Source organism: Polyodon spathula, chromosome 54 (assembly GCF_017654505.1).
Source record: "Polyodon spathula isolate WHYD16114869_AA chromosome 54, ASM1765450v1, whole genome shotgun sequence".
Lineage (NCBI taxonomy): Eukaryota > Metazoa > Chordata > Actinopteri > Acipenseriformes > Polyodontidae > Polyodon > Polyodon spathula.
This window is the reverse complement of record NC_054587.1, coordinates 1,252,242-1,267,657: the sequence shown is the minus strand read 5'-3', so window position 1 is coordinate 1,267,657 and position 15,416 is coordinate 1,252,242. Positions and strand designations below refer to the sequence as shown.

Sequence of the window (15,416 nt, the reverse complement as noted above, 5' to 3'; positions counted from 1 at the left end):
CAGTGCATACTGAAGACATCACAGTATGTGTGTGTGTGTATGTGTATATATATATATATATATACACACACACACACACATAAATATATATGTTCTATAAATTTTGGTTAAAACAGAATGGAAATGGAAAATTTACCTTTACAATTTTGAGTTTCTAGTATGAAGTTAAATGTCGTTTATTCTGACTGCATGTGGTATACCGGTTTCACAACCCTAATCCTTAGCCTTGTTTTAATTAGAGCATATTATAACTGTTGGTGTTATTATCGCATGTGCGTACTGGGTTTATTATCTGGTTAGTCCTTTCATTGTATTTTGAATGTTGTATTTTATACTGTCGGTATCTCAAAACCATCCATGTTGATTCCTAACTGAGGGATAGTGAACAGACTGCTATATTCTCAATTGGGATTGTTAACACTGATGCAGACCTGTATAATATACTGGTTATATTCTCAATTGTTCCCAGAAGAGGTTTGAAAAGTGGAGTGGATTGAAGTGTCGCCATGGCCCAGCTGTCAAGCCTGCCTGCCTCTGCAGCCTCGGTCTCCAGTTTGACGGGACCCAGCAGCCTGAACCCAGGCGTGGGGGCCAAAGTGTTTCAGCGCCGGGGGGCTCTGAAGCAGAAGAACGTGATGGAGGTGAAGAACCACCAGTTCATCCCCCGCTTCTTCAAGCAGCCCACTTTCTGCAGCCACTGCACTGACTTCATATGGTGAGCGCTTGCTATGCGCAAACGCTTCGAAAATAGATAGACACAAAGCGATTACAAGCAAACCATTAAATAGACAGTTTGTCCCCTCCTAGCGTGGTCCTGGAGCATCCCAGTTTTGAGGAAAGTGTCCCGGGAATTCAATATGCCTTCCCGGGACACTAAAAGGTCATGATTTTTAATCTTAGCCCCCTTTTTGATCTGTTTCATCGTCCAGGTACAACAAGTTCAAAGCTGCTCCGCACTGTTGCTGGCTCTTCTTCGAGAACATTTTGCACGAGGACTAATCTCAGCTCCATATTTTCTATCATACGTTGAATTAAAACATTTAAAAAGGAAACAACAGCATTGCTTCGTTTAACAGTCTACTGTTTGCAGCTTCAATTCAGAGAACCTGTCAATGAATGAAGTGTATACACAATCACATGCTGATAATGACAAGCTTCAGTTTGTCACATCATCCAAACAGAGATCGTCTAAGTTTTATTTTGTGGGTTGTAGAAAGACAGTCGGCAGGTTTTAATGTTAATTTGCATGACTTTGATGGTCTGTATTACTGCAACAGAGGTACAATATTGCTTGGCAGCACCCTGCTCTGTATGCAGTTCACAGGTCTGCGCACAGCACTCTTACATTCGCTACACGGGGCTCAAATGTGCAGTTTAGAAAGATGTTGGAGCGCACATGGATTTTCGTGTTATAGCTGCTGCTACACTGGGTTAAAGAAAGCTCCCACTTTCCATGCCTCACTCACAGGAAATCTGTCACACTCGCACTTCCTAGGGCAGCAGGGTCTTCCGGGTCGCTGTCTGACAGCGTGTCAGTCAACAGCGGAAGTGGCAGCTGATTGGTCAATGAAAGAAGCCGTTGAAGGGGTGTAATTTCACCCTCCAGGTGACCAAGGAAGTGTGACGTGATCTGAAAGCAGGGCTTGTGCAAAGAGATTTCTTTAACCCAGCATAGCAGCAGATATCATGTATTAACATAGCACATCCTATATGGTGAATGTATTTATCTAGGATAATTTTAAATAAACAATACAGTATTCGTTTGTTAGAGAAATTCTTTATCTAGTCAGTAGTTGAGGCCAGCTCTCTATTGAGAGCACACTGCGCTGATCCCCTGCCTGGCCTGTGCAGCACGGTTCCTGTGTCATTTATTAACGCGTGTCTCATTTCAAACAGGGGGATCGGAAAGCAAGGGTTCCAGTGTCAAGGTGAGATTCTAGCATTCTATGAATGTAGTGTAGATGTGAGTCTGTGTGGCTGTCTTAAAAAAGAAAGAACACAGGTGAAGGAAAGAAAAGGGGGAGGAATGAAGGAAAGCAAAAAAAGCAAAACAAAAGGTATGATCAGTAGAAATGATTTTGTTAAAAAAAAAAAAAGCGAAATAAAGAGAATGAGAGAAAGAGAAAGTACGAAAGGCGTTTGTCAATAGAATTGAAAAAAAAAAAAAGGTCAGTATTAAATATAGCGTGAGCATCTTTCAAATTGGAAAACGAGAGATCTGCAAAATCCTGGCAGTGCAGATTAGGTAGAGTGAAGTGTCATTAACTCTAAGGGTATAAAGGGTTATCCTGCATCTAAAGAGCTCCCCCTGCTGGTGAGGAGCCCCCCCTGCGGAGGGGGTGTAGTGCAGGCGGTCGTACGCAGGCATGTCACACTTCATACATTTCAACATGCATCTGGAGAATCGCTGATCCCGCTGGCATGACACTTGCTATTAACATGATCTAGAAGTTATTGAGAGTATCAGATTCTGGGGATATAAGGGAGTGACATCTGTCCCCCTTTCCCATCTTGAGAACACAAAACGTTATTCCACGCACTGTGAATCATTTTAATAGACTTTACCAGGGAGCCTCATTGGCTCACCTAACGAAGGTCTTCAACACCTCTTATCCGATTCCCATTAGACTCGTCATTTGCATTTCTTGTTCTACACTGCTTTCACTGTGCTTTATTACAGGGTGCTGTGCTTTTACTGTGGGACAGTAGGGGTTAGTGGGTTAGTTTGCCATGGTTTGTTTTTTTATATGCTTTGCCTCACACTGCTAGCTGAGGTTTTGAATGGGGATGGATGTCACTGACAGGCTGTTTGTTTTTGCTTGCCTGCAGTATCAGGGTTGGATCAGAGAAGGGGGAGGTGGGAGAGGAAGGGGAGGCGATGGGGGGGTTGCCGACAGCACCGGTTGCTCGTTCCAGGTTGCTGGGAGACATAGGTTACCATGGGAATTCCTCATATGTTATTTTTAGCCAGGGAGGAAAGAAGGCAAAAAATAAAACTAAGCCAGTCCAGAGGATGAAAGTGACAATATGACATTAATAATAATAATAATAATAAGTTGGAATTCCTCATATGAGTGGTCCTTTTTAGCTTCAGGGGAGAGAAGGCAGAGCTAAAACAATCGGGTCTCCTCGGAAGAGCCCCGGATGAACTTAATTCTGGTCTAATATTATTTACCCTTTCCTCTCTCTCTCCCCTCTCATTCCTCCTCTCTCTCTCCTGAGCCATAGAGGCTGAGAGAACGTCTGAGAGCGCTCTCTCTGATCTCTCCTTCTAATCTCCTCTCAAGCAGAAAGTGGCGTTGTGCACAACGCTTTCACGAGTTTTGTCACGCTCACCTGATCCAGGGAGCTCAAGTTGGACAGGTGAACCTCTCTCCTCTCTCTCCTCTCCTTCTCTCCGCTCAGTCTGCAGTTTCGTGGTTCACAAACGCTGTCACGAGTTTGTCACGTTCACCTGTCCAGGAGCTCACAAGGGACCCAAACCAGAGGTGAGTATTGGAAAGGTTATGCCTCCCCTTTCCCCTATCCCTATGTCCCCTCTCCCCTCTTTCATCAAGGAGAGAGAGGGAGAGAGGAGAGAGAGGTGTGAGAAATGTGTGCCCAGTGTGAGATCACAGCCTTGCAGCCTCCTCATTGGAAGTGCAGAGTGGAGGCTTTCAATATATCTGCTCTGTTCAAACTGCGAATTTCCATATAAAGAAATGGTCAATATTCCTGCACACTCGCTATATAAACTTTAGCAATGCTTGTATAGTTTGTCATGTCAATAAAGTCTATTTGAATTTGAATTTGAGTTGAATTGAACTGAAGGAATAAAGAGGGAGGAGAGAGGAGAGAGAGGGAAGAGGGGAGAAGGGGAGGAGAGAGATGGAAGGTGACAGAAGGCAGCAGGAAAGTGGAGTAGCTGTTCTGGTCTCAGAGGTGCAGTTTGTCTCTGTCTCTCTCTCAGGAGTGCCAGGATAGAGGGAACATGAGATTAGGAAAGGAGGTCAAGCAGAAAAAGACAGAGAGAGAGTGGAGGAGGGTAGGAAAAGAAAGAGGGGAAAGAATAGGGGGGAGAGATCAAATCATTTTAGATGAGAATAAAACAAATAGAATTAATAGAAAATATAATTAAAAGCAGAAAGCATGAACCCCTCTCTCTTGCCTCTCTTTCATCTCTCCTCTCCCCTCTCTCCTCTCTCATTCCTCTCTCCTCACTCTCTCCTCTCTCCCTCTCTCTCGTCTCCTGTCTCTCCTCTCTCATTCCTCTCTCCTCACTCGCATTCCTCATCGGTCCGCTCTCTCTCTCTTCCTCTCTCCTCTCTCTCTCCTCTCTCTCCTCTCCCCTCTCTGCTCTCTCCTCTCTCTCGCGACCTCCTCTCCTCTTCTCTCTGAGATAGAACAGGATAGGAGTCTCAGAGAGCGGGAAAGGTGCTCGACCTTTTGCGCGAGGGAAGAGAGACGCTCTGAGCTCTCCTCGCCTACAAGAGAGCTCGCGCGGCAGAGTACCCGAGCAGGTGAGCAGGAGAGATCGGCTACGCGGCGAGTCACAAGACCCTCTCTGCAAGCGGCTTCGCTCGCGGCGCTCCTTCTCGGAACGCGAGACGACCGCTGTCTTCTCCAGTGAACGTATTCCGAAATATAGCCTGACGACTCTCCTCGTCTCATCGAAGTCAGAGCCTAAGGTCTCTCCCAGATAGAGCGTCTACCGCGGCTCTCCCTGCTCCTACTATGACGTGGAGTAGAGGTAGCGAGAGAGTCGCCCTCTCTCTCTCCTCTCTCATCTCCTCTCTCTCCTCTCTCACTCCTCTCTCCTCTCTCCTCTCTCTACTCTCTCTCCTCTCCTGTCACTCCTCTCTCCTCTCTTCTCTTTCCTTTCTCTTCTCTCTGTGTCTCTGTGTTTCAGGAACTCCACAGTAAGCACAAGTTCAAGAGCCACACGTACAGCTCCCCCACGTTCTGTGATCACTGTGGCTCCCTGCTGTATGGACTGGTGCACCAGGGCATACGCTGCTCAAGTGAGGAACCACACTGAACTGTACTATACACTGTACTGCACTGTGAACTACCATACTGCACACTGTACTGTACACCACCCTATTGCACACTGTACTGTACTGTATTATACACAGTACTGCACTATCATATACTATACACCACCATACTGCACACTTTACTGTACTGTACACTGTACTGCAATAGACTGCACTGTAAACTACCATTCTACACACTACTCTACTGCACTATACACTGTACTGCACTATATTGCACTGTACACTACCATAAGAAAGAACTTTTACAGACGAGAGGAGGCCATTTGGCCCATCTTGCTCGTTTGGTTGTTAGTAGCTTATTGATCCCAGAATCTCATCAAGCAGCTTCTTGAAGGATCCCAGGGTGTCAGCTTCAACAACATTACTGGGGAGTTGATTCCAGACCCTCACGATTCTCTGTGTAAAAAATTGCCTCTTATTTTCTGTTCTGAATGCCCCTTTGTCTAATCTCCATTTGTGACCCCTGGTCCTTGTTTCTTTTTTCAGGTTGAAAAAATCCCTTGGGTCGACACTGTCAATACCTTTTAGGATTTTGAATGCTTGAATTATATATCTATATATATATATATATATATATATATATATATATAAATATATATATATATATATATATCTATATATATATATATATATATATATACATATATAAATTATATATACTATATAGATATAATATTATATACAATATATATATATTATGACATTAAAATTATATTATAGATATATTATATATATATATATATTATATATTATATATATAATATCCTATATAGATTTTTTCATTCTAAAAAGTATATATAAAAGATATACATATATATATGATATATTATATAAATATATATATATATATAAATATATAATCAAAAGTTTTGCATTCTCCAACTTATAATTTCTAGAAAAAAAATAATTATATGAAAAAATATTTTGTAGCAAAAGTACATTTATTTTATTTCAGTTAATGTTTTTGCAAAACTCTAAAAATGCTATATTTTTCCATCTAAATACTCTATCAGATTTTCTTGCAGTTTGAGAAATTCCCCCACTGCTAAAGCTGACGAAGGAGAATGCAAAACTCACTGAGAGCATGAAGGAGAAAATGCTTATTATTCAGAATAATAATGGAATTTTACATTTTTGCTAAACTGTTGTTTTTTTTTTTTATCTCTGAAGATGTCCCTATGCACTCAATATCTAATGAGGAAAACAGCCTGAGCTATTTTAAACTCTGGGAATAATCAGGCAGGCACAGCCATGTCTAGAGCACTGCACTACATTGTCCTATACTATACACTGCCCTAAACACTATTATAAAATACTAAACACTGTACAGCACACTAAACTCTACTATAATATGCAGTACTATTCTATACTGTACGCTGTACTGTATTGAACTATACTATACACTGCATTATACATTTACTATACCATACGCTATACTGAGCTGTACACTACAATACTGAACTGTACTCTACACTGTGCTGAACATTATACTATGTACTACTATACTATACGCTGTACTGCTCTATACTGTATTGCACTGCACTGTACTACACTATACTCTACTATGCTATACACTGTATTGCGCTATACTGTACTGTATTGCACTGCACTGTACTACGCTATACTATACTATACACTGTACTGCTCTTTACTGAATCGCTCTGCGCTGTACTACACTATACTATGCCAAACTGTACCAAACACTATACTATGCACTGTATTGAAAACTGTACTGTGCTATACACTTTACTGTGCTATACTGAGCTGCACTATACTGCACTGTACACTATCATACCAAGCTGTATTGCACTAATCCACACTATACACTGTAGTAAACATTATGCTCTAATTCAGGGATACGCAACCCGCATGCGGCCCGTTTATCATCTCACTGCGGCCCAGTGTATTAATTCCATTTCACTTATGAACATATCGCCCCCTTTCTAGATGGCCGACTTCCACCTAACCCTTGGAATTAATTGTCCAGCCATCCAGTCTGAGGCACTCTGTTCCTTTTACACAGCGCCCTCACAGGTCGGTTTATAACCAAGATTCATTCTTTCTCTGTCACACCCTGCTACACAGCAACAGTGCAAGAGAATGAAACACACTAGAAGCACACAACAGACATGACATTTTGATATATGACATTTTGTACTGTATTATACTGCACTACACTTCACTATACTGTTCTATACCATACTAATATGTTATGTACTGTGTCCCTTGTTTGTTGTGTGTTCTCCCATGTGCGTTGCGTGTGCACAGGCTGCGAGATGAACGTTCACAAACGATGCATGTCCAGTGTGCCGAACCTGTGTGGCCTTGATCACACAGAGAAGAGAGGAAGAATACACATCTCAGTGAGGGCTGAGAGTGGAGGAGAGGAACTACATGTGACAGGTAAGAGAGAGAGGGGAGAGGGGAGAGAGATAGGAGAGAAGAGAAGGAGAATACACATCACAGTGAGGGTTGACAGTAGGGGAGATGAACTACATGTGAGAGAAGATAGGAGAGGGGGAGAAGGGATAGGAGAGAGGAGACAGGAGAGAGAAGAAAGAGGAGAGGAGATAGGAGAGGGGGAGAAGGGAGAGAGGAGAAAAGAGGAAAGGAACTACAAATATCCCTGAAGCCCTGTTTGCTCCCCTCCTCACTCCCCTCTCACCCTTCTCCTCTCTCTCCCCTCTCTCCTCTCCCCTCTCTCAGTGGGGGAGGCTCTCAATCTCATCCCTATGGATCCAATGGACTCTCAGTACACCGTATGTGAATAAGGGCTACCTGGTTTCCCGACCCGAAGAACCTGACGCAAATCCAGCGAAAAAACCAGAACCACTCCGAGTTCGACCAATAAACCCTTCTTGTTACTGGTTCTTTCTTTTTGTCACCTTGGTAGGCCAGGTGTGATTGGGGACCTGAACGAACTTGGTCCTCGAAGTGGCACACCTCGAATATATCTATCTGTCTGTCTGTGTGTGTGTGTGTGTGTGTGTGTGTGTGTCTGTCTGACTGCCTGTCTGACTGTTTATCTGTCTGTCTGCCTATCTACTGTATCTTCCTCTCTCTCCCTCTCCCACCCCCTCTCACCCTTTCTCTCCCACTCCTCCCAGTTCCCTGAACCCCACTTCTACCTCTCCCTCTCTCTTCTCTCCTCCCCCTCCCAGTTTCCTGAAGCCTGCAGACTGGGATAAGAGGCTATCGGTGGAGGTGTGGGACTGGGACCGCACCTCCCGGAATGACTTCATGGGGGCGCTGTCATTTGGGGTGTCAGAACTGCTCAAGTGGCCTGTGTGTGGGTGGTTCCGGCTGCTGAACCAGGAGGAGGGCGAATATTACAACGTCCCCGTCACGGAGGACCTGAGCGAGGCAGAGCTAAAACTCAGGATGCAGGTACCAGTCTGCTCGTTCTTTTTCTGGCAGCTAAATCTCGTAGCTGTTTTAACAGCAGAAGCACATGATCACAGGTGCGTTCGGTTGATTAGACAGTACAGTTGATCAAAGATTGGATAATTGACTCCTAATGTACATTGTAAACAGGCAAACTAATTGGAAACAGGCAAGTAATATATTGTAAAGCCTTGTAAAGCATATAAAAAAAAAAAAAAAAAAAAAAAAAAAATAATAACGCTTGTTGCTGCACGAATTCTAACTAACCCTAACGCTGTGCTGCAAGTTGCTGCACGAATTCTAACTAAAACCAGAAAAGGTGAACATATTATTCCTGTCTTGGCCTCCATACACTGATCTCCTTACAGGGCTCTTGGTTATTCCAAGCGTACATACCATAGTAGGGAGGAGGGCCTTTTCTTGCACAGCCACGTTACCTACAAATAGTACAATAAGGCGGAACTGATCCCAATAACATCCTAAATGGGATGGCCAGTTTGCATAAGCTCTTACGGTGATTCCAGAGGTAAATACAAGTATTACATGGTAGGATGCCTTCCAATCGGTGGTAAAAAGAGGGCTGAAACACTAGTTCTCTGGATTGGCTGATACCTCTCTGTGAGGGCACAAAGCAGCGAGAACAGAGTTCTTTGGATGGGCTGGGCTGACAGTTCTTCCCCAGGGTCAGGAAGTCGACCACTCTGGAAGGGGGCGAGACTCCGTTGCAAGAACTCACTGACCCGGAAGGGAAACGACGTGGCAGCTGCAGATTGGAGAGGCGGTCACACTCGTTTACCAAGGGGTCATGCGTGACAGCATAAAAGGGGACGGAGAAGCTGTTAGAGACTCTGTTGCACAAGAACTGAGAGACCCGTAACCGTGGTGAGACCTTTTTTTTTGTTTGCCTCTGATGGCTACGTTCATGATCTGTGAGCTGGCGTCCAAGGGCCACACAAACGTGGACAGCACTTCACTCCTGTGTCACGGTCCAAAAGCCTGTGTAGTCACCCCTCTCCTTCGCATGATCGGTCGACTTTTATTTTCCCTGCACGCAAACTTTTCTTCATCGTGCACAACCCAGCCCACAAAGCACATATCCACCGGCGTCTTACCTGACACTACTGTGGTGGGACTGTAAATGTTTTTCATGGCCCCGTTCTGCTAACAAACTTAAGGGGCCGTTCCTACGCTATCCCTTCTACAGCAGATTGTGTTGGTGTTCTTCGTCTCTATTCCTGGTTGGAATTTACCCCCTGCAGGACACTAAGATCTAACCGTGAGATACGCAGTTTCTGTATGAACAAGGGCCGCACGTGTAAAGCTGGACCATTTCATTGCCATTTCTTCCCAGGCTCCTACGAGTTTGGTCACGCGGCCTGTTATTGCTTGATCAGCTAGTATGCTGTTGGTACCAGCAATGGCCAAATGGATTGGTGTTTGCATAAATAACTTTGGGGGGTCCGTGCATTAAGTATATGCAGGCTTTTTAAATTAATCTCTCCTCTCTCGCTCTCGTTCCGCCTCTCGGACACCCAGCCCACACGGCGCTTCGCTGTCATATATGCAAATAACAATAAATACAATACACAAATACAAGAGACCCCGTTCTAAAAATACTAATTATAAACAAACACAAATTCAAATAGCAGGGCTTTCCTACCTCCCTGCTACAAGCAGATATTGTTTATTATTTGGGACTGTCTTTCCTGTTTTATTTACCCCATGCAGTACACAATGGTGTGTCTTGCCGGGGAATTATTGTTTGGTTGCCAGACCTGAAAAATACAGTAAAGAACATTTCAGCCGCTCTTTCCCAGGCTCCTACATTATGGAACGCTCTGCCTTTTTTTTGTCAGAGAAGCTAGGAGTGTTGGTAGCCAAGATCGAAGCCTTATTTGCATACACAGGCCTTTTTATTATAGTCTATTTTATGCTGTTTTATTATGCTGTGTGTATTGTGTTTTCTCTAAAGCACTTTGGGGTCTGTGACTAAGGTCCTATAGAAATGAAATGAATAAAAAGTAACTAATTAAGCTAACCCTTATAACCGTAGCCCACAGTAAAAGTACAGCAAAGTCTAAGTCTGTGTGTCTCTATCTTTGTACATGTCCCTGTGTCTCTAGGTCTCTGTTATTCAGTGAGCCAGTGCTACTGGCTCCATTTTGGATCTTGTGAGGAGTCAGGACTCTCACCATTTTCAACATCTCAATGTTTAACCCCATCTCAGTCGATTACAAATGAAAATACATACATAAATAAATTAATATCCAGAAGGGGTGAGCCCCCGTCGCAGGCTCACAGAGACACACATCGTGTCAGCAGGTTTCAAGGGGGAGGAAGCCTGTGTCTCTACATCTAAAAAACGACCTTCCTTTGAGGGAGAGTGGAAACAAACTGGACTGTCAATTAGGCCTTATCTATGCCACCTCTCTTTTGCATAGTATCTCTCTCCTTCCCGCTACCTCTCTCTCTCACACTGATTCTCTCTCTCGCTCTCTCTCTCTCTCTCACTCTCTCTGTTTATTTTTTTGCTGACAATTAGTATACTCTCGTCACAGTGGAGTCCTCAGAACTGCCGTTGCTGGGGAGACTATAACCACTGGGAGAGAGCGAGAGGATGGGGAGATTGGGGGACAGAGGGGGAGTGAGAGGGAGGGAGGTTGGCTTTTCAAGTTCTATACTGAAACCACTTGCTGGAATCCATGATTCCATTAATTACAGTAAAAGCTCAAAGTTAAGAGCAATAAAAAATTACTGAACGCCACTATAAAAACGGACTTGACTAATAAAACATTATAAAATAAAATCAGAGCTTTTAAAAAAAAAAATGCAAATGAAAAGAGAATATGAAGTTGTCCCTCTTGACTCTCAGCACACAAGGCGTCTCTCTCACCCAGCTCCAGAGATATTGCTCTTGTGGGACTTTAAAAGGACCCTTTTCAGCCTGTGCAAGGCCTCAAAATGACACAGGCATAGAGTTCAGGTGAAATCGGGCACGAACATTTATTTACACAAAAACGACAAAATACTGGTCACAGAATAAATGGTACTGGGTCTTTAAAACGGTGCACAGGTCCCAGGAAGAAACTCACAGCTGTAAACACTGGCACAAACCTATATTTTTTTGTAGTAGAAAAGTATGATCCTTATACTTTTCATATATAGAAATTGGCCCCTTTTTATATATTTAAAATGTATGGGATATATTTAAAATATATTTTAGTCTGTAATTCATATATTTATTTTATATGTTGAAAATATATGGTGCACCATATATTTTTATTAGTCTGTAATCCATATAAAATAAATATATGGATTACAGACTAAAATATATCTTAAATATAGCCTATATATTTTAAATATATAAAAAAAGGGGTCAATTTGTACATGTGAAAACATAAGGATCATACTTTTCTACAATATATTAAAAATATATGTTTTTTCCATAAGGGCAAAGTGTGTTCAAACAGATTTCTGTTTGTCTGCAGGACGAGGTATCAACAGAGTTATTGCTCTGAGATCTTCTGAAGCAATTGATACCCTGTTACTGTGTAGGAGACAAAAACAGCAGAGTTCTCTGCACCATCAAGGACGTGCATGCCAGTGCTTCCCCAGTCCCAGTGGAGAGGCGGCCCCTTATCTGGGCTTGGAACCAGGTGTACCCTGTTCCCCTCCACCAGCCTCCTAGCAGGCTGACTCCTATGAAACGTTAACCCCATAGCTGCCCGAGCCTGCTGGATGGAGAGGTTCTGCTCCCCCTGCTGGTGGGAAGTGAACCTTTCAGTGCAGGAATCTCTCTACCCTGTCACACAGCCATTGTACAATTAATTACAACCAAAAAAAAAGAAAAAGGGGGTTTGTTTTCAAACTATAAGGGACCCCAAAAAATGTATTCGCTGAACATGTGGCGCGCTGTCTCCTCTGCAGTGTGTTGACACTGGGGTCCCCTCTGGAGAAACAATGCAGTGTAGAATTCTCCACTGCAGGGCGATCCCTCGAGTCTTGTCACAGCGTGACAGCAGCGGCCAGCTCCTGGTGGGTCAGCGGCTCATCCAGGTGGGGCTGTTCCTCCTCGCTGAGGCTGGGAAAACCCTGGAGCAGCTGCAAGGTCTTGTTGGTCTCCTGGCTCGTTCTTGTAGAACTGCAGCACCTCCCTGCTGATCTCCTGGTTGTGGTTTTGGTGGCTGAGCTGTTTCCTTCCCAGTCTCTGATTGCTCCAGCCCACTCCCCCCCCCCCGCCCCCGCTCCTGCCCTGCCTCAGTTCTTGCCTCCGCTATCAGGCAGCCTTTTACTTGATGCCCCTGCTCTCTGCAGTTGACGCACCGCTACATCAATCACTTGTCCTGGGTTGTTGAGCAGCAAGAAAGCCTGGCTCCAAAAAGACAGGACGTGTTTAATACCGGCATTCTTACATCCCAGAGGAATGCTTTTAATGGGAGACGCTAGTTTCCTATATCGGGCGAGTTCTTTCTCCAGTGTGTCTTTTCATATTATTACTTTTGTTATAGCGGTTACTATAACTACAACTTTTATTGAGAACCTTTCCTCTATGAGTTTATTGACAAGATTACAGGCTGTGTTCCTGCTAGATGCCGACTTGAAGTTTTCAAAGCCCACCACCTCTCCGATACCAACCGGGGTAGACAACAACCAAAAACAGGGATACTAGGGATACATTAAACTACACTAATAACCCCTAGCAACCTGGTAAACAATGAAACGATGTACTACAGCAGCGTTGAAGTGATTCTGTAAATGTAGGCCATGTACAGAAAGACAGACACATCCTTATGAAAGTTCCCCACAGTAAAAGCACATCTCTCCTCTCCATCTTCCCTCCCTCTCTCCTCTCCTCTCCCATCTCTCCTCTCTCCTCTCCCCTTTCCTCTTCCCCCCCCCTCCCCTCTCCAGCGCTGCAGTATCTCCCAGGCCCCTTCACTGGTCTCCCCCACTGCAGAGAGTCAGCGCTCCAGCCTCTTCGGGACTCCCTCTGCTTTTGGGATTGAAGATTTCAATTTCCTCATGATGCTGGGAAAGGGCAGCTTTGGGAAGGTGAGAGATAAAACAGGATTCTCAGCATCTTCAGTGTGAATTCCACTAGAAGTCTTTCTCAGTGTCTTCTCAAGCAAAGTCTAGAAGTCTTTCTCAGCATCTTCAGTGTGAATTAAATGGCAAACGCTCCACTAGAAGTCTTTCTCAGTGTCTTCAGTGTGAATTCAATGGCAAACGTTTCCACTAGAAGTCTTTCTCAGTGTCTTCAGTGTGAATTCAATGGCAAATGTTTCCACTAGAAGTCTCTCTCAGTGTCTTCAGTGTGAATTCAATGGCAAACGTTTCCACTAGAAGTCTTTCTCAGTGTCTTCAGTGTGAATTCAATGGCAAACGTTTCCACTAGAAGTCTCTCTCAGTGTGTTGAGTGTGAATTCACCCTCAGGTGATGCTGGCTGAGAGGAAGTGTGTCCCTGACGAGCTCTTCGCTGTGAAGATCCTGAAGAAGGACGTAACATTCAGAACGATGATGTCGACTGCACTCTGGTGGAGAAGAGGATATTGGCAATGGAGGGGCGACCTCACTTCCTGACATCACTGCACTCAACATTCCAGACCGAGGTGAGTGCTTGTGTGTGTGTGTCTGTGTGTCTTAGTGTGTTTGTGTCAGTGTGCGTGTGTGTGTGTGTGTGTGTCTGAGTGTGTCTGTGTCTCAGTGTGCGTGTGTGTGTGTGTCTGAGTGTGTCTGTGTCTCAGTGTGTGTGTGTGTGTGTCTGAGTGTGTCTGTGTGTGTGTGTGTGTGTGTGTGTGTGTATGTGTGTGTGTGTGTGTGTGTGTCGTTGTGTGTTTGTGTGTGTGTGTGTGTGTCTCTATATGTCTCAGTAAGTGTGGCTCTGGTATTTCTTCAGTTTTAATTCTCTCTTTGATGCACTTTTCTCTGTATCCCAAAATGTGAGCTGCTTGTCTCGGTTTCAGAACACTAGAATTCTGACTAAAACCAGGACAAGTGATCATGTTTCTCCCGGGCTGTCCTCTGTCACTGGCTCCCTGTGCACTTTAGAAGTGATTTGAAGATGTTGCTGTTAACTTATAAGACCTTGAATGGATTAGCACCCAGTTACTCACAGGAATTATTGACCCTGTACACTCCTAACAGCACCCTCAGATCACAGGACTCGCGGCTGCCGGGCAGGGCCCTTTCTTGGAAAGCTCCTAAATTATGGGATTCTCCGCCTTCTTCTGCCAGGGAAGCTGGGACTCTTACTGTTTAAAACAAGATTGAAAATGTGTTTTTATAAAATAGCTTTTTTATCTTAGTTTTTTTTTTATTTTACAATCTAAACTACATATTAAAATTATATTTGTAATTTCGCTCTCTATATATTATAAAATACATGCCTTCCACAATATATGCCAAAATAAATGTAGTCAAATTCTAAAATGTTTTAAAAAAATATCTGACTCTATTCAAATTCAAATAGGCTTTATCGAGATGACAAGTCATTCAAGCACTCCCAGTTTGAACAGAGCAGATATATTGAAAGGCTTTACTGTGCTCTTCCAATAAGGAGGCTGTAGGCTGTGATCTCACACTGGGCATACGTTTCTCACACCTCTTACTTTACCTCCTCTCCCCTTTTCTCTATCCTATCCCTGTGTCTCTCTCCTTCCGACCCCTGTCTCTCTCCCCTCTCCACCCTCGCTGTCTCTCTTTCTCCCTGTCCTCCGCTCTCCCTCCTCGCTGTCTCTCTTTCTCCCTTTCCTCCGCTCTCTCCCCTCGCTGTCTCTCTTTCTCCCTATCCTCCCCTCTCCCCCTCGCTGTCTCTCTTTCTCCCTATCCTCCCCTCTCCCCCCTCGCTGTCTTCCTTTCTCCCTATCCTTCGCTCTCTCTCTTCTCTACTCTCTCTCAGGATCGCTTGTACTTTGTCATGGAATATGTGAACGGTGGAGACCTCATGTATCACATCCAACAAGTCGGGAAATTCAAAGAGCCACACGCAGCGTGAG

At 44.1% G+C, this 15,416-nt stretch overlaps 1 pseudogene; it reads left to right on the top strand.

Moving 5' to 3' along the window:
- The first annotated feature begins 476 nt into the window (after positions 1 to 476).
- LOC121307204 overlaps positions 477 to 15,416 on the top strand; it is a 37,176-nt pseudogene continuing 22,236 nt past the window's right edge.